Source organism: Odontomachus brunneus, unplaced genomic scaffold (genome assembly GCF_010583005.1).
Source record: "Odontomachus brunneus isolate Ranch 3 - 2012 unplaced genomic scaffold, Obru_v1 Obru_scaffold_091, whole genome shotgun sequence".
Lineage (NCBI taxonomy): Eukaryota > Metazoa > Arthropoda > Insecta > Hymenoptera > Formicidae > Odontomachus > Odontomachus brunneus.
The window spans coordinates 406,246-425,888 of NW_022639541.1; the positions used below are offsets into that span (position 1 = coordinate 406,246).

The following is a 19,643-nucleotide window of genomic DNA, read 5'->3' on the forward strand; positions in this document are numbered from 1 at the left end:
CCTCTCTCTCTCTCTCTCTCTCTCTCTCTCTCTATTTCTCCTTTTCTCAATCTTCTTTTCTCTTTCTGCCTATTCATCCGACAAACTATTTCTCTCGCAAAAAAAGTGATTACGCGGGGGTGAGTAACGTATAACAATATACAGTACGACAATATTGCAAGTTGGGTTTGCAAGTAGACCGCGGCGGAGATGAAACGAAATGGAGACAAATGCGCATTTCCGACGACAGATTTTTATTTAATTCTTTGTACCGCCAGAGATATTTACCGTGATCTTTTGTGCCCCGAGGACTTGAGACTCGCGGTAAAATGTAGGATAAACGCGCATTACTGACAGAACGTTCGTGCCTTTGTCTGCTTTCGTTATTCCGACGTATATTTTACACACGCGACCCCGAAGTTTTCGATTCCCCGCGCGACGCCGCGCCGCCTCGGAATAATTATTTGATGATAATTGTTTGTTTAATCGGCTTACCGGCCGCCGAGATACGCAATTACTCTTTAATTTAATGCCGCGAGTATGGGCGCGCGCCCACACACCGTAAAATTCGGCTCGTCCGTTGATTAAAATATTATGTTTTAATTCTCGCCGAACGTGGAGAGAGCGTCACGGCACGGTACGGTGCGCCACAGCGAGGCCTCGTTCGTTACCGGCGATTCCCAGACTCGCCAATGGATATTCCGCGTCTGTTAATGAAATTGTGTCGCAACGTAGCGAATTATCGGCGCCGAAAACTAAACAAATCTTATTACACGCCGCAGTATTATCGCGTGATTACGGCGCTAATTATGATCGCGAATGTCGTAATTCGAGTGTCCTCCCGTCGAAACAGAGCGCGTCCCGATTATCGTGTTTTAGCGTCATACAGCATGGCTATTCTAGGACCTCCCCTTTCACTGTTACCGCGAACAATAATGCTAACTTCTTGTGCGTGTTAAAATTAAATTGTTAAAAGTCGGATTTGCACCGATAGTAATGTGTATAATTGATGCGAAAGGTACCTTGCTGTCCGATTCGGATACATCTTTTGATATGTTATAAAGTATAGAAAAATAAAGTATAGAAAAATAAAATATAGAAAAATAAAGTATAGAAAAATAAAGTATAGAAAAATAAAGTATAGAAAAATAAAGTATAGAAAAATAAAGTATAGAAAAATAAAGTATAGAAAAATAAAGTATAGAAAAATAAAGTATAGAAAAATAAAGTATAGAAAAATAAAGTATAGAAAAATAAAGTATAGAAAAATAAAGTATAGAAAAATAAAGTATAGAAAAATAAAGTATAGAAAAATAAAGTATAGAAAAATAAAGTATAGAAAAATAAAGTATAGAAAAATAAAGTATAGAAAAATAAAGTATAGAAAAATAAAGTATAGAAAAATAAAGTATAGAAAAATAAAGTATAGAAAAATAAAGTATAGAAAAATAAAGTATAGAAAAATAAAGTATAGAAAAATAAAGTATAGAAAAATAAAGTATAGAAAAATAAAGTATAGAAAAATAAAGTATAGAAAAATAAAGTATAGAAAAATAAAGTATAGAAAAATAAAGTATAGAAAAATAAAGTATAGAAAAATAAAGTATAGAAAAATAAAGTATAGAAAAATAAAGTATAGAAAAATAAAGTATAGAAAAATAAAGTATAGAAAAATAAAGTATAGAAAAATAAAGTATAGAAAAATAAAGTATAGAAAAATAGAGTATAGAAAAATAGGACAAACGTATTTTTTTATTGACGAAAAAACACCAAAATATTTCTTTAAATGAAGGTTAAAAAGTAATGCAAGATTATTATTATGCAATTTTTACAAAAGTTTTAATGTTTAATGCGGATGGTTTGTCCTCATATAATTGACAAAAAATTTACATAAAATATATCTTACAACCTTCATTAAAAAAAATATTTTGATGTTTCATTCAAATCGAACAATAATTTCTACAGGAAACTACACGGAAAAAAAGATTTGTTAATATATGAACAACTAAAATATTAGCTGCAGGAACAAATTTTCTTGCTTTTATAGCAAAGTTATTTAATTGTGATAGCTAAAAGATTTGCTAATATGTATATTAGCAAATTTTTTAGCTATCGCAACTAAATAATTTTGCTATGAAAGCAAGGAAATTTGCTCCTGCAGCTAATATTTTTAGTTGTCCATATATTAGTAAATATTTTTTTTTGTGTATAAAATAAATTGAGTACACTTCCAATTTCGGATTCTTTTTTGTTTTTCCATTGATGAAATATTTTTTATTTTTTATACTTTATAACATATCCAAATCGAAGTGGGACAGCAAAAAATACCTTTCCTTGTCAATTACTTTGGTTCATCAGCAACTACATCGATGTAGTTGCGCGTGATCTGGTTGTGGTAACCAGAAATCGGTTGGGGAGTGACATTTACCATGGACACTCTGGTTGGGGCAACCAGATATCGTCATTGCTACAACGTCGATAACTCGGTAATGGCTCTGTGGTTGCAGCAACCACGTAATCAGTTGTTCCGTATTTTACTGTTGAATCTGGTTGATCTGGTGCAAGCAGATTTTTGCCAAGTATAGTATAAGTCGTTCTTTCTGTGTACCAAAAATATGTTCCTTAGCTAGTCTTCCAGTTCGAAAATTTTAATTTGAGCTTCGTATATTAATAGTTGTAATTCAAAACTTGTAAGACCGGATGTGCAAGTTTCAGAATCACGATTACAAATGTAACGTCACGAATATATTACACGAGATTCGTATAATTAGAAGCTCACAATCAACTCTAATTTAATTTAATTTTAATTAATTTAAATCTGGGTTAGGTCCTCATATCCGAGCAAGTTGGGAATAACATCTATTAATACGGCGGTCTCTCAATCGTGAGGATGCAGGACGTTCGTCTCTTTGTCTGCTTTCATTACTCCGCCACTTTCATTTTTCACGCACGCGATTCCGGTTTTCGATTCTTCGCGCCGCGCCGCCTCGGAATAATTATTTGATAATAATTCTTCGTTTGATCGGTTTACCGGTCACCGAGATACGCAAGAATTCTTTTTCGCCGTGAAGCCCAGCGTCGTGAAGTAATCCCTTTTCTTCCGCAAGCGTGCGGTCGCAAACAACGATTGTCTACCTCCGCTGAGAAGAAATGGCTCCTCAATTGTCCGGGGAATATGTGTCACTGCAAAGCAACGCGACGCAAGCGGGACGGCACAGCCATTATAAGACAAAATGACACGCGATGTCATTCGCGACGCCGCGCCTTCACCGCGCGGGGCAATTTCCGCGCGCGTGCTTCGCGTTCGCGATTTTTCCCCGCCGAAAATTTCGAGTCTCACGCGAACAAGGTCCCATCGATCAGCTGTTCGCGGTGCGACGCGACGGTGTACCACGTACGACGACGACAACGACGGCGACGTGTGGACGTCGACGTTGGCGTAGGCGACGACGCCGACCGTGTCCGCGTTTTTAGCGCGCAGCCGTTGGAATTGTCGGGCTTCCATTAACGCGGCGCGTTAATTACGTGAACAAGGGCGCGCGTTGTTGCGAGAATTCCGTTTAATTCGCTGTTTAGTTCCGGCCGTGTTGTCGGCCCGGCTTCGGCACGTCCTCTTTTCTGCGATATCGTCGCGGCCAAGCGCTTCGTTGGTCGACTTTTGGCCAATTTACTCGCACGATCTCGCGCCTCCATCTTCGACGAGCTTCTGTCAAGGTCACGTTCAACGTTTCGCGAAATATCGTTTTCACACTGCGACGTGGTGTTGTCGAGAATACCGTAAACTCTGAACAGCGCGGCTTCTTGTTGTATTCGTACGATCTTCCTCCGGGAAATTTCCATTCGGATTTAGGTCAATTTTTTAATTCTTTCCCAAAATATCACTTCCACACATGGAAAAGTATGTATTATGTTAAAGTAAATGTTACTTTCAAGTGTTTCAAATGTTTTGTATAAGATTTACAGTCCGTAAATCTGTTATAAGTTTAGCTTACGTGCCAAATTCACTCATAATACATTCCAGTAAGTTTAGAATAACTTCAGCATTTCACAGTGCAGAGTATTAAATTGAAACGAAAATCCGCTTTGCTTGCGAGAACCCATAGAGTTGAGTCAACTCCTCTTTCGGTAAAGTTTTATAATATTCTTGTAAAGAGAATAAATTCTTCATCCAAGTACACGATAATAAGCTTTCCTAAAATCTACGGATGTCTAAGACACCGGCCGTATTGGGCCGACATCCGAAAGTTGGCAGCCGATGTTGGCCCGATACTGGTACGCTTGTAAAATCGCACCTAAGTATTAGCAGGAAAATGTTCCCTGTTGAAGAGAACCATTACTTAAATGAAAGAAAGCAAACTGAGTTGATTGCTCTTCTTAGAAATGATATTTTTCTGTGTACACTATATTATTCGAACTTTGTTCGAAGTAAATCGAACAACTTTGCGATATCGTGACTTTTCATTATTCCTTGACTCACAGAAACGTTTTGATATTGCTGCACTAAGAAAAAAGATATTTAAAAATTATCAAATATTTATTAGGTGGATACCATTAACATATTTACTTAAATTCTCTTCATTTAACTTTTAGGCTGCCGGCATTTTTTCATAAAAAAGTGGTTTTTTCCTAAAAAATTTTTCTATATAAATAAGATACACATGGCGCAGAATTTTTAGATTTGTGCAAAGCTACAAAAGTGGCTTTCTCGGCAGTCTAAAGGTTAAACCGAGTATTATTTACTTGAGCCGAGTAAACAGAACTCGGTTTAAAAAAAATAATATCCTTCTAATAAATATTTGTTAATTTTTAGATATTTTTTTCTCTGTATGATATTTCGTTATTTATAAAATTGGGGGTTTTTAAAAGTTAGGCACTAACTTACGAGTATTGGCGTCATTTTGTGGAAATGTAATTTTTAATGGACCATATCTTTGGTTTACTTGAGGTCTGACCACTTCGATACTTGCATATTTGTAATCTACGCACCATAAACTTTATTTTAAGTCCAAAATGGTTTCAAAACTTTTTAGCTGTGAATTTGGACTGGTGGCTTATAGATTCTTGGCCGTATTCTTTAATAATTTCATATTTTGGAGTTTTTTTCTTTTCAATGATGAATTTTAAACACAAGAATTACGGTTCTAGTTATCATTTTTCAAATTCGTAAGTCTCAAAGACTCCTAGATACAAAATTTTAATGACATTGTTGAATTTTTGAAAATCCATTTTAAGCCAACTTAAGTACTTTTGCGAAATTCAACTCGCCAGTCAAGTGGTTGGTCCATTTATATGATTCCAATTAATCCATTTTGGTCCACGAAATACCATGCCGACTACGACATAACTTAAAGTTTTAATTTCTTCCTTCCCTCTCTTGCCGCCTCGCTTCAGTGTATCTGTCACCTCTTAACATTGCTTTATACTGCGCAATTCGCGCAGCAGGACGACCCGCCGCCATTACTATACTACATCATCCCATCCGGTCCGCGTAAAGTGTTATTCACCAGCGTGAGGAATAAAGAAGAAGGAAAAAGAAACCCCCGCGGAGGAGAGTAGAAGGGGTGGGTAAACTTTCCTCGCGTTTACGCGGGCAAACTCGCCTTGCGGTGGTATCCTTATAAATCGCGTGCAGCTTCCTTTCGCGCGGATAAAGAAAAGAGAAGAAGAAGAAAAAAAGAGGAACGAACCGCAGGGAAATCTCGCCCCTTTCACGCAGATCCGGTGCGGGGATGGTACCGAGGAGAGGGGGATAGAGGATGGGACGATGGGAGGGGGGGGGAGGAATAGCGCGTGGTCGGGCGCGAGGGGGAGGTTCACGGTTCGACGAGCCGAATCATCCGCTTTCCTCACGAACTTGGACGACGCCGGTAATGTTTGAACAGAGTCCACGCTGACGAGCGGAAGTTGGATGCGCCGTCAGCCACCCGCTAAAATAAAAATGCGCCTCTTCGTGCTACTCCCCCCCGCCCCGTGCCACTTTCTATAGTCCTCTCTTCCTCCTTTCCCCTCTTCCTCCCTCGCCTCGTCCCGTATGGGAACTTTAACAAATTATCCGCCCCCGTGCGCTCGCGGCGACGGTAGCGGCGGGATTTTCGAGCGGAATAAGAATCGAAGCGGGTCGAGTCGAATCGAGACGAGACGAGCTATCGGAGAACACCGAGCGAGCGATATCTCATTGGCTGATTTGCGATTCTGCAAATGTAATTGTTCGTTCTCTGTCGACGACGAATGGATTCGTACGGCCGGAGATAGAGAGGAGAGCGAGAGAAGGGGAGAGTCGAGCTCGTCGTCGTCGTCCGTGAAGAAATGACGGGGCATTACGGTCTACATCGATTCTTTAAGATCCTCCGACCGCCAGAACGCATCGCGCAGCTCGCGGGAATAAAATTCCCGCAGCGAGGCCGTGTAAATCCCAGGATAAAATTGCGACCCCCTCTCCGGAAGGAGAGAGGAAGATGGAGTGAGAACAACGAGTTCTCATTCTCCCTTCCGCTCCATGTAACGCGTGCGTAACCTTCCTCGTTCATTACGCAATTATTCTCTTGTCTGATGATAGTATGTGTTAATTTTTAAAACCGACACACGTCTACACACACACACACACACACACACACACTTACCTGTACGCGAACGTACACGACACTTTGTAGCCAGAACGTAATCTCGGTTAGCACACAGCACGCATTACCGTGTGCGTTGATGCGTACATTTTATTTGCAAAGTGGAAGGGATAACACCGTATACGCATTTCTTTATCGAATTTTCCGTCATTAGTCTAATGTTCCGCCGCGATTCAACTGTGAGTAAAAGCGTGGAGCGTGGCGAGGACAAGAGAGGCAGGGGGTAACGCGCGAAATGAACGCGACGGTGATTCCGCGATGCGAAATAACAGGGAAACGCTTTTAAAAGATTGGCTCGGTTCGTCCAGTTGACTTTTGAAAATGATACACGTGAAATTTACATGCGTTTGCATTCCGGGATTAAGTGTCGCGCGTACCTGCGCTTCATATACGTTACCGCGCGCGGCCGTCGTGCCTCAAAGATTAATCTGCTGCCGGCCGAGATGTGTTTCTCCGTTTCTCAAGGTAGTTCCACTTTTTTCCTTCTCCCTCTCTCCCTCTTCATTCTCTCTCTCTCTCTCTCTTTTTCTTTCTCCCCCGCTCTCCCGAACGTTTCATTCCATCGCCGAGTTGGATTCCACCTTCTTCGCAATCTTTCCAATGACGACGCTCTTTGATTCACGGTTTCTCGTTGCGCTGCTAGTCGCGACCTTCGGGGGGTAGTTTTTTCCAAGACATACCTCGACCGCCTCTTGGGAACGTCGGGGAGGCGCCGCTATCGGGACGGGCTTGATCCACGGCAGCAGCCGTTCTAAACATCCACCCTTAAATATGGAACGATCCCGAGGTGAAAAAGAAACAGCGCGATCGGGGAATATGTGATGGGAAACGAGCGGAATTTCGAGATCGGGTGCGCACCTCCGACTCCAGCACTCCCCCGCGGCCCTTGCGTGGGGTTGATCTTAAGGAGTGCAGTCGATAAAGTTAAGAGCGCGCGGCCTTCAGGCTGCCGGGAGGTTGCGCGCAATAATCGGGGTTGTTTCTGGGTCGACCTAGGCTGCTCCTCGGTCGCTCTCTGTCTCTCTCTTTCTCCCGCTCTTTCTGCCGTCTGACATTCAATGAACGGCGCTCGCGGTCGTAAAGGGCCGCGCGGAATGTCGTGTACTCGACGCGCCGGCGTAAATTACGGGCCCGAGGAAACTCGATGTAATTTCCCGTTGGTGACGATTAGACGCGAAACACGCACGAATTCTCGCGGAGCGGGAGAACGTGACAAATCCGGGATATTCGCCCGGCGAGAGACAACGCGGCCGACGCGCTGCGACGACAGCCGGACAAGCTCGCGGAAACGCCGGCACGCTGATTCAGAACTTCGATTAGTGAAATTATCTGTGTCATCGGAGAACGCCCGGATTTCCCTCTTCGTGCTTCTCTCAACCCGGATGCAAAAGAAAAAATATAGCACGAATGGACAAACGAAAATGCAGATATAGCTCTCTTTCCCTTTCTCTCTCTCTTTCATCTCCCTCCTCCTTCTATCTCTATCTCTACGTCTCTGCTTCTACCCCTCTGCCTCTATTTCTCTATCTCTATTTTTTTCTCTATTACCTTAATTCAACAATTATTTATAATAATTATCTATTTCAACAAAGAAATTTTGACTTGAGTAAATGCATTATCGATACTCAACGAGTAAATATTTCTCATGTTTGAAATATTCTATCGCTCGGTGCACTTCATTCCTTATAATGAAACGTAATTTGTTAATGTGATTGTCACTAAAGGGGGAATGTGTGTTTTCCTGTTAATAAATAATAATTAATATTATAATCACCATTATTATAACAATAATTATTGCCGTTCCATCGTGATAATGAATAATAGTTATTTTACTAATGAATATACTTAACGAGGCGTATTTCGCTCTGGTTGATGCAACCGAAAGGGCTCGTAACTTCAGAATCTCGCGCAGAGAATTCTCACGATGTGCCTCGAATGAAATTCGTTATAGCGGAGAGATGCCGATACAGTAGAGGAAAGAGGGAGGAGGTGGTTTACGAGGCAAACTTGATTCGTAGCTGTAAGAAGACTTATTTATTAGACGCTCTGCGCAGGAAAGATCTTTCCTTCTCTCTCCCCCTCTCTTTCTCGGTGCGCGTGCACGCGTAATTACGTAGAGTGAACGAACAAACTATGAATGAGTGAATGAATGACGTCGCATTAATAGCGCACACGGAGTGCACGTAAAATGGCTCACGAGTGCTCGTGAAAGCGTGTCCCCGTTAAAAAAGGGACTCGATTACCACTTCCGGCCTATCGCAGTGGAAGGCTCGTTCGCAGACGCTGTTTAGAACGATCTTCTGACGAGAGACGCACGTTGAAAGTATGCGGTCGCTCGTAAACGCAGTACACCTCGTCTGCAAGAAAGAGAGAGAGAGAGAGAGAGAGAGAGAGAGAGAGAGAGACGCGACACGCGATTTTTATCCGGCGAAAATGGAGTCGGGAAAATAAACGTCGATGTGCGGCGGTTTGCGGCTGCCACGACGGCGATTAATCATCGCTCGCGCGGCCGCTCGGCTCGACCGGCGAATTAATGGCCGAATTAATTAGCGAACAGGCGCGAGATCTTTTTTCATCGCCACATCGTCCGTTTCTCCTTGCAGATTGGATGCAGTTAATTGATCGAGACGGCCAGCGGAACGAAACCTCTCTCTCCCCTCTTTGTCGTTCTCTCGTGGATATTGGATCGCGCGAAGGAGAGTGAAGCTTAACGGTAAGTACAAAAGCGAAGCCCGTTTGAAAGCAAGAGCACGGAGGCGGAAGCACGCCCGCGCGCTACAGAGCGGGTCAAAAGTCACGCGCGTCGCCAACTGGAGTAATTTACCTTTGATAATGTTCGGCTAAGGAGAGAATTATTACTCTCATCTCTTTAGATGGCCCGTTTTCACTCGCCGATATGTACGCCGGCGGAAAAATTATCGAAGAGATAATAAGACATTCAAAATGTTTTTCTGTTAAGAAAAGAAAAACATTTAAGTGAATACGTTATTAGCAGGGAAGACCGAGGCTATATGGCCCAGGGATATGTTGCTCATGTCCTTTTTTTAGTATTTATCTTAAGAATAGTGGGTATAAAATCGCGAAATGATTCTTTTAGAATATAAATACCTTTCCCCGAGTTCCATCAAAATCGGTATAATATTATATTTAAGAAATTGAAAAAACTGATTTTTGGTAATAGCAAAGGAAATTTTCGAGCCTCTCGAAATTTTGTATCAATATTCTGCATCTGAATAAGATCAAGCGATGTGTTAGAATGAAATTTCTTGCAAGTGTATGATATATTGTTTCTGATAACAATGTAGTTTTTATTGATTAAACTAGAGCATATGGGAGGAGAAGGTAAAGTTGGCCTATGATTAAGGGCTAGCAGGAGGACCTCTCGCGGAAACTCTGGAACTACTAATTAGAATACATATTTTATACGTGGTCTTCTTATCCTGCGCAATCGGACAACTGAATTCGATACAAGGCTACGTTACTACATGTTCATATTTTGGTTATCACAAAACAAAATACATTAATTGACGGACATTAACAACTGGAATAAAAGGCCGCTTCTATCACGCATGTACAGTCAGTCACAACACTTAATTGTCTTAAGTTGTACCTTCGAAATTCTGAAACATAATCCCGGTCTCCCCTATTCACCGAATTGATATTTTTCGCTCTTCAGACATTTGTTCTTTTGCAGTGTAGAAATAAATGAAAACACCAGATGAAGCACAGTGATACTATGTCAGAGAGAAATTTCAGTCGAATAGTTTTTTTCCCCGAAGTTACTTGCACATTTCAATTATCTGTCGTGACGCGCGTGACTTTGGGCTCAGTTTTATTTTGCGCAAACAATAGTACGCTTTCGCAAACAGAGAGCGTCCACATGGCACATTCCCGGATATTTCCCCGCGAATCTCGCTCCCCTAGTCACGAAGATTGTCGTGTAACGACACGCGACAGCCGCGTAACGTTCAAACACATTGGTGCGACCGTGTGTTTCGCGAAATTTCGCAACGATCCATCGGATCGTTCCTGTCGGATTTTGGCATTTCAAACGTTTTCGGGAAGCGAATGCGCCCGCGAATGCGCAGTACGGAAAATAACGCGCGGAATTAAATTTTAAATTAAATCGAGTCCGTATTTCGCCGGCGTTTTGGCAGCCGCGCCAAATGCGACGCGCCGCGAGGGTAGCGGCAAGGGAGAGGGAGAATTCCTTCGCTATGCCCCCGCTAATTGAACTCTCTCGGGCAAGGGGACCGATAATTAAAGCCGATGGAGTTTAAGTCTCCCCCTTCGCGCCGTCGTGAAATCGTTATCATAATATCGCGGATTTCGGTCAAACCGCAATTTACTTCTGTTTGAGGAAAGCTTATCTCATTACCCGCTGAGAGAAGGTGCTTTCGTCACGTCATAAAATTTTTATCTCCGAAAAACTCGAAGCTTGCGAGTTCTGTGGGCGTCACTGCGGGTGGAGGGAATTAAAATTCATCGTGAAAATTTTGTTCTCTCTCTCTTTCTCTCTCTCAATGCGTCAACAGCAGCGATACATATTTTACGGTACTTAGCCGGTATTTCGCGCGTGGCTGGACAGTCTTGGTTATTTGCGCGCGACGGACTCAAGGCGATAGACCGAGGCTGTTTGTCCAGCCAACACAAAGTCTCTCTCTCTCGGTCTCTCTCTCTCTCTCTCCTCGCGCGTGTGGCATCGCGACGAATTACCGCCTCGGACGTATAAATCGCAGCCGCTAAGAACCACCGAGCGGTAAAACAATCCCGCGAGCGCGTCTATTACGAGGCGGCGCGCTCGTCCTTCCGGCTGCGGAGGTATTTGGTTGAATTCCTCAGTGAAAGAGAGATAGAGTGAGTGAGAGAGGGGGGACGGGGAGCATAATTAGGAGCGAGAAGCCGCGGGATAATTATATTATAAATAGGATAACGACGTCTCTCCACGGCGACGCGTCGGGTCGGGTCGCGTTAATTTAGAAATAGTCTCGTGATACACACCCGCGGGTGAGGGCAGGTTGTTGTGGTTAGTGCAACGTGCTATCAAAGCATGGACTGTTAAATCATGATTACCTCTTTCGACCCTACGTCGAAAGTACTTATCTGGTCCGGATGAAAGGGCGAGGCTCGTTGCTTGAGCTCCGTTGAGGAGGTGTGAGTGAGTACATGGCTGAGTCGAAAAGCAATATAACAAACCGGATAAAAATCCCCCAAAAATATATATAATCTTATCTTTAATGGAATCCTCTTATATATGGCCTTAAGAGGATTCTCTAAAACCAAAAGGAAAGTGTTGTAAGCGAAATGTCATTCTCAAAGTTGGAGAAATTTTGTCTTCTATCTACAGCAAGGAGCAAAAATTCCTGGATACTAGTGATACTGGTAGGGAAGAGTTGTCGAAATCGCAACAAGTTCCTAAGTCATCTTATCAATTTCTTTATTATTATTGAATATGAATGACATGTAACGGTAAAAATGTTAGAATATCTAGTAGATTTCCCATTTAATAGTTCATCTCAAGGGGCAAAAATTCCTGAATATTAGTGACACCGGTAGGGAAGAGTTGTCGAAATCGCACCAAGTTCCTAAATCATCTTATCAATTTCTTTATTATTATTGAATATGAATGACATGTAACGGTAAAAATGTTAGAATGATATCTAGTAGATTTCCCATTTAATAGTTCATCTCAAGGGGCAAAAATTCCTGAATATTAGTGACACCGGTAGGGAAGAGTTGTTGAAATCGCACCAAGTTCCTAAATCATCTTATCAATTTCTTTATTATTATTGAATATGAATGACATGTAACGGTAAAAATGTTAGAATGATATCTAGTAGATTTCCCATTTAATAGTTCACCTCATTGGAAGAGGAGTACTCTTTCGGTAAAAGTTTTTGTTTAGGGGATATGGGGTTACAGAAAATAGCATCTTGCAACCATTTTCTTTCTAGCGCTAGAATATTTTTCTACTCTAATATTTTTCATATAGAATATTTTTCTACTCTAATATTTTTCATATAGAATATTTTTCTACAAGAATCCTCTGGATAAGAGCCATGTATAAGAGAATTCCGCTTAGAATAAGATCATATTTCGTTGGAGATATTGGAGATATCGGAGTAATGATCTCTTAATCTATCGACTAATTTCTAACGCGTTGTTCATTTTTTTTTATCATTATTACAGTTTTCTTCTTCTTCATCTTTTTGTGCTCTTGGGTATTTTACATCTCATTGTCTCTTTCTTCTTCACTCTCTGTTGTACTATATTATATCGCGTTTTTTCAATTTTCCTTTCTATCTCTCTCAATCCGCCGTCTTTAAGAAAGTCCGTCGTGCACTGGCTTTCGTCGCATCGCGCACCCTGATACGCGTGCAGTCTACAGTGCAGTTTAAAAAGTTAATTTTTCGAGAAGATTAAGAAGAGCATACAAAAAGGACGGCGAAAGGAGTAGGAGGGAGGGGGGAAATATCGAAACGGAATTACAAATCATGGAGCAAAAAAGCGCGCGGCTTCGTTCGGAAATGAAGGATTTTTTGTGCATTAAACATTGGCGACGAGAGCGCCATTTCAACGTGGATTGACGGAGCTATCTTGGTGGACGGAGCGTTTTTTTTCTCCGTTTGTTTTTTTCATGTGGTAGAGAGTGGGAGGACGGGGAGAGAAACGAAGGAAATAGCAAATTTCACGGAGAGCCGCGCCGATAATACCGCGCACGTCTATTTCGTCGGCTCGTCCATCAGCGAGCATCGCTGATCCCAGGACCGGGATCTCCGATATTCTTTGATGTTGCATTAACCGGTTGCGGATTTAATCAGCCGCAAGTAATCCGGCAAAAGAGCGGCGGCGTGCGCCCAGCAAAAGGAGGTGTCACCGCGCGCGGTTTCGACGGAAATGAAAGGTCGCGGCGCGCGTGAGCGAGCGCGTTATAATTGCACGGAAGCCGTTCGCTTTGTCGTCGCGTGTCGGACACACACACACACACCGGCGAACGAAGTGCTGAAATCACCCCGTGAGAGAGAAAAGGTGGAGAGAGAAAGAGAGAGAGAGAGAGAGAAAGAGAGCGGAAGAGCGAGAGTCGATTTAAGGGCGCACGCCGTTATTAACCCCCTCCCGGCGAGCGTGTCGTTGACAGCGCGGGAGCTGGACTATTTAATTCGCAATTATACGACAAGTGATTCGACGATAATTCGATTTGGCGATTTAATTCCCGATTGCGCAAACGCGCGCGCGCGACGAGTCGCGCAAATCGCCGGAGCGGGGGGACGGAAGGACTTTCGCAATTTCGCGTAACTGAATATTTGCGCAAATTCGCGGCGATTAATTTTTCACAGAGCGTTCGAGTGGGAAACACAGAAGCGCTGGAACTCGATTAAATAACAAAAACGTTTCAATCGGAAGGGACTCTCTGCCTCGCCCTTTCCCCGTCGCTCCCTTTTTTTTTTAATCGGTGGCAAAATGCGGCAAACGCGATTCACTTGCTCGGTCGAGTTGGTCCGCGGGTCGGTCCGCGGACAGGATCATTGTTGCGAAATGGAGCAACGGCCGCAAGCCGTTTACACGGCGGCCAGTTTACATCCTCTCCCCCTTGGGCTGGTTGGGCCAAGTAAGTAAGATGCATGCGCGACGAATCGATTCGCCGAGGATAAACGGCCAGGCGGGCAAATAATCGGGCGCGTCGAGGTGTCGTTATAAGGGGGCGGCCAGATGTTATCGCTCGGCGAGAAACGGCCCCCGGGACAATAGATATCCGGTCTCTCGCGCGCGCGAGAGAGCGAAAGAGGGAGAGAGTGAGTGAGTGGGTGTGTGTGAGAGAGAGAGAGAGCGCACGCCGGATTCGCCGTCGTTTGGACGCACTCCAGATTGCGAGCTGGAACAACAAGCAAAATCCCGTCTGCATCCCGCCGATTCGCAAGAACGGACTACCACCACCACCTCCGTCGCAACGCGATTCCGAGGCAGTAGTCCTGGTAGAGAGTAGTAGTAGTAGCGTAGTCCTGTTATCGAAAGCCGATTTTGCCGGGCGAGATATATTCGCGGCGGGAACGGCGACGATTTCGCAACACGAATTGCATATTCGGTCGGATCGTTTAACCGTGATTGTCCAAGGTATTCCATATTAATTGTAAATTATTGTCTGCGCCCCCACTCGCCCGAATATCCGGCTCCTTCTGTCTAGGAGTTTTCTCGAGAGCCCCGCGAATTTATACTCAAGCGTTTGCACCCCAAAGTGGGATCGAGGAACTTTGATCGCACCTTGATCTCCTTCGAGAGCTAATTCAGACTCGAGCTCATGAGCTCTCGAGTCCTTCTTCGCAATAGTCAACTCTTGGTGATGACAAATCGGTCAGTGTTTCGGCTGAACTCAAAATCAGCTGTTGAAATTTAGGGTGGCGGGAGGGAAGTCTGTTCCAAAGCTTTTGGTGTTTATTCGAAACAAGCGAGAAGCTCTTGAAAACTACTGAAATTTTCTTTGATCAAAATTCAATCGTCATATATATAATCGCAAATATTTCGATTGATGGATGAAATTAATTACACAGGTTGACAAATTTTGACTTTAACTCCTAGACCTGTATAGGTGATCCTACAGACTTTGGACATTCAAATCAAATTCGCTGCCCAAACTGCTCTGTCACGTTTACGAGATATTCTAATTTAAAAGTATTTAAAAGTCATTTTTGTCACTTTCAGGTTAGAATAAGTCTGAAACGAGAAGTGATAAGTTAATTTAGTCAATGGATTTGAGCTTAGCATGAAAAAATATACTAAAGTCAATTGTTATTACATTCAATAAATTAGAAAATAAACTTTAGAAAATACTTCATAATACTTATGCGCTAAACTTTTTGTATCTTTGTATCTATTTTTGTATCTTTAACATAAGTTAGTAGGAACGTCATAGTTCTCGAAACATTTAAAACGTTTATTTAAAAGATTACAAAAAATGAAACATCTAAATTAATATTTATTTATTTATTAAAATTTCAAATATCGGATCACGTATACAAATTTACTATTTGAAATCACATATAAAAAGTGTTAAAGAAAATATACAGTATTTGTTATATTTATTTATTGAATGTATTTATTTATTTATTGAATGTATTATTATATTTATTGAACGTAAAAAGTGATTTTGATGTATTTGTTTATATATTTTTTTGATATTTTTTTTATTATATTTATTGAATGTAAAAAGTGATTTTGATATATTTTTTTCATACTAAATTCAAATACGGTGACTAAATTGGCTTATCGCTTCGTTTCAGATTTATTTTGATCTAAGAGTAATTAAAAATGTATTTTTGGCATCTTTAAATTAAGATATCTTCGAAACTTAACGTGATGGAGCGTATTTTTGATAGCGTATTTGGTTTCACTTACAAAACGTAGTCTGAGGGTCTGAGGGAAAATAGATGTCGGTTCGTATTATTCATTAATGTACAATGAATTGATTCCTCTCTAAAAGCTTTTGGGAGACTTTTACAGAATTATTCTTTAGAGGATTATTTCCAAAATATTAAATACTAAAACTAATAAATAATAAGTATTAAATACGAAATGCTAAATACTAAATTATTTTCTTCACCCTTTTCCTCGCGAAAAGACGTGCCCTTCGCGCCCAAAGAACCCGGAAGAGACCATCCCCCGCTATATCGCCCGGCGAGCCGGTGATCAGGGGGTAGGATTCATTATCGGCGTCGCATAAATATCCGGCGATGAGATCGATGCATCGGCGGGCGGGCGGGCGGGCGCGCCGGTATTTGCAAAGAGGTTGCCCCCTTCGGTGAAATATTCGCCGATGCATACCGGGTATGATTTAAAAGGGCAATTTCGCGATAGTAACCGCAATTAATAACAGAGAGCGACTCGTTACTCGCGTCTTCCGGTCCGCGCGCGCCTATCGACCGCTCGGCTACGGATTATCATCGATCGATGCGGGGTCGGCCGCGTCCCATTGTTTACAGCCGTTAACCGGCAGGCCGAGATGAAGGCTCCGCGCCGATTCGACATCGGTAGATTCGGCGGATTGCACGGACGGACGGACGCTCGCGCGTCGTTCCGGTGATTGCGCCAGCGATGCAAATTGCCGCGTCGTGCGCGCCGCACCCGTGAGAATTCGATTATGAAAGTAAATGCGCGACAGCACCGCGCGCGTCGCAGTGGCTTTTCGCGTGCGAGCGAAAAAAGGGGCCAGCCGCAACACTCGCGAACAGTCGTTAAAAAGTTTCGCCCGCCGGAAGAACCGTTTAACCGGAATCTTCGAATGCCCGCGGGCGAGATTAAATAAAACGAAATTGGACAATTGCAGTCTTTCAGGCCGCGCGACGCCGCAGAGGAAAGGTGGAAAAAAAACGCGGAAAAACGAAGAAAGAAAAATAGAAACGACGCGAGTCTTTTTGGGAGCTTGGCGATATTTGCAACTGCGTTTGCACTTGAGGGTGCGCGAAATTCGCGAGACGAAAAAAAAGAGGGCACAGGAAAGAATCCCCGTTCTAAAATCGCGACCGAATTGTGCGAAATCTTGCGGGGACGGGCAGCGCGCGGAACGAACGGCGTCTTCCGCGGAATAACGAAACCGGAAGAACGTCGCAGAGAGAAAAAAAGAAAAGATAGAGGGGGACAGAGAGAGCAAGAGAGAAAGAGAGAGAAGGAGAGAATAAGAAAGATAAGGAAAAAACTCTGGAAGGCAGCGGTCACGTTCGGGGCGCGCGGTGGAGAAGTCCGAGGCCCGCGGTCGAAACGATAATTTCGTATGGAAGAACGTCAAGAATTTTAGCTCGGTGAACTGAGTCTCCAACTTTACGAGTCGCGCGAGCCCGAGCCACAGCAAGGAAAAGCTCTCGCTCGCTTGCTCCCTCCGCTAACAAAGCCAACTTCTCGGCGCGGGGATGAGAGGACGGAGGGAAGAAAATGCCGCGGTGCATTTCGTATGCACGCGCGAGCGGATTCCGCCCGCCGAGAAAGAGAGAAAGAGAGGAAGAGGGGGGGGGAGAAGGAAAGATCGAGGGAGGATGCGAGCGAGCTCGCGAGTGCATTCCCGGGTCGTCGTTATTTTTTGGTCTCACTCGTTCGTACGAGTAACGAGTCAGATATTCCTCCCTGGCGGTGGCGGATTGTGCGAGGGGTAGTTTCACTCGCTCGTCCTCATATCCCCGCGCGTGTGTGATATCCATTAATAAGACGCGCGCGGCGCCGCGAGAAGCAGCTGACTCCGCGGCACTGAGCTTCAACGGGACTGAGATTCCTTTTTTCATATTATGTATAAATAATATACGAGGGGAATGTGAGGGAAGGGAGGGAGGGAAATATACGCGCATCGCAATTTATGATAAATTCCGTAAGCAAGGAGCCTCCGTCCGAGAGAAGACCTCTCGGGAAGTTAACGCTTCGCGCTCAAAGAATTCGCGCCGGAATTTCTTACGGGACGATATTAAAATCAGTGGCTGGTAGTTTCAAAAGTCCAAGTTCCACAAGAAATTTTGGAGAGCGAGCTTTCGGGCGCGAAAGGTTAAATCGAATGTTAACAGCGGAACTACCGACGGTTAACGACCTATTTCTGTCGGAGGTGTCGAGATAATAGATATTTGAAAAGATACATAATACAAGGGAAAAAAATGTGTTCATTTATTCTCTTCAGATTATATATATATATATATATATATATATATATATATATATATATATAGCATTAGTAAAAAATATAAATGTACCTTTATAAATCTGAGTAATTTTTATAAAAAAAATTGCAAAGCCATTATTTCGATTGCTCTGATAATTTTACACGGAGAGAATTCTGTTGCAGGCTTCGAGGTATCAAAATATATGTTAAATGGAATATTGAGACCGAAAATAGAAATTTCACCCTAGAAATTTATCAAAGAAAACTAATAGTGCTATCATTAGCAGTAACTAGTGCTCCCACTAGTAGGGGTTATTAGTATTCCTACTAGTAGTGGTAACTAGTACTATATTACTACTAGTAGTAATTAGTAGTAAATGACAGAGTACAGAGAAAGTAATGTACCCGAGTCGAAATTTTTGCTTTATATTAAAGCTTGAATTCTACAGCGCAGTAGAAGCTAAGTTAGCAAAATAAGTTTAATTCTAATGATACAATTTACTTCTCCTTTGACTTTGATCATGTCCGAATTTCTCTTTTCATTTCCTTTAGCGTCAAAATAAGTTGTATTATAGACTTCAGAATATCAAAATTGAATGGAATAATGAGGTTAAAAGCGGGATCAAAATATCGACTATAGTCTCTTTTCTCCGTGCAGTGTTAGCTATATTCGCGTATTTCTCGCAATTCTTTTCTAAAAATTTCCGCAGATGGGGTGACTCAGAAGGGACAATCTCGTCCTGAAAGCCAGGAACGGTGGTGTGGTGTTAGTCTCGCAGTCGCCGCTCGTCTATCTGCCGTTGACACGCAAGGCGGACTGGTCGCGTATCGTTGACACCTGTTCGAGCGGATAAATCGGCGTTGTGGCAGCGTGGTGCACGCGTCGCTTATACGTCTGGCGTGTCTTTTACAAGCGAAGGGAGAGAAAGAGCTGGGGTTTAGGGTGGTTTTCAATGGAGCCACCGCCGTCGTCGTCGCCGTCGCCGCGGCGACACCCACCTGTTTCGCTCCTATTCGCACGCTCCGCGAACTCCGACAAACTCCGCTCGTACAACTCGTATCCCCCTTGTGCATTTAAACGTGATAAATAAGCGCCGCGTTCGCCGATATAAAGCGGTGCGCGATGCTCGATTTTGCGCGACGCCGAAGGAAAGAGAGAGAGAGAGAGAGAAACACGTGCGGGTGGATCGTTGACTCGCGCACACAAACGTGATATTAACTCCTTGCACTGAAACTTCACAGATCTTGCAGCGAGAAAATTATCCATTTCCCGCACACGGTAGCGCGTAGAAGGGAAGCTTTTTCCCAAGATCTCTTTGACAAATCGTGACGGGGCAACATTAATTTCCAAGGGGCGATTCGGAAGACACTAAAGAAAACGGGAGAAATAATTGCGCCGAAAGATGGGGGGGGGG

General features: G+C 43.1%; 1 protein-coding gene across 3 annotated transcripts in view; it reads left to right on the plus strand.

Moving 5' to 3' along the window:
* LOC116848219 (connectin-like) overlaps nucleotides 1-19,643 on the plus strand; it is a 334,937-nt gene that overhangs the window by 99,487 nt on the left and 215,807 nt on the right. For 2 of the 3 annotated variants that reach the window (XM_032824092.1, XM_032824093.1), the window contains one exon: nucleotides 9,203-9,312. The exons of the other annotated variant lie outside the window; for it this stretch is intronic. The gene's annotated coding sequence lies outside the window, so the exon portion shown is untranslated. The remainder of the gene's footprint in view (nucleotides 1-9,202; nucleotides 9,313-19,643) is intronic. 3 annotated transcript variants of the gene reach the window in all.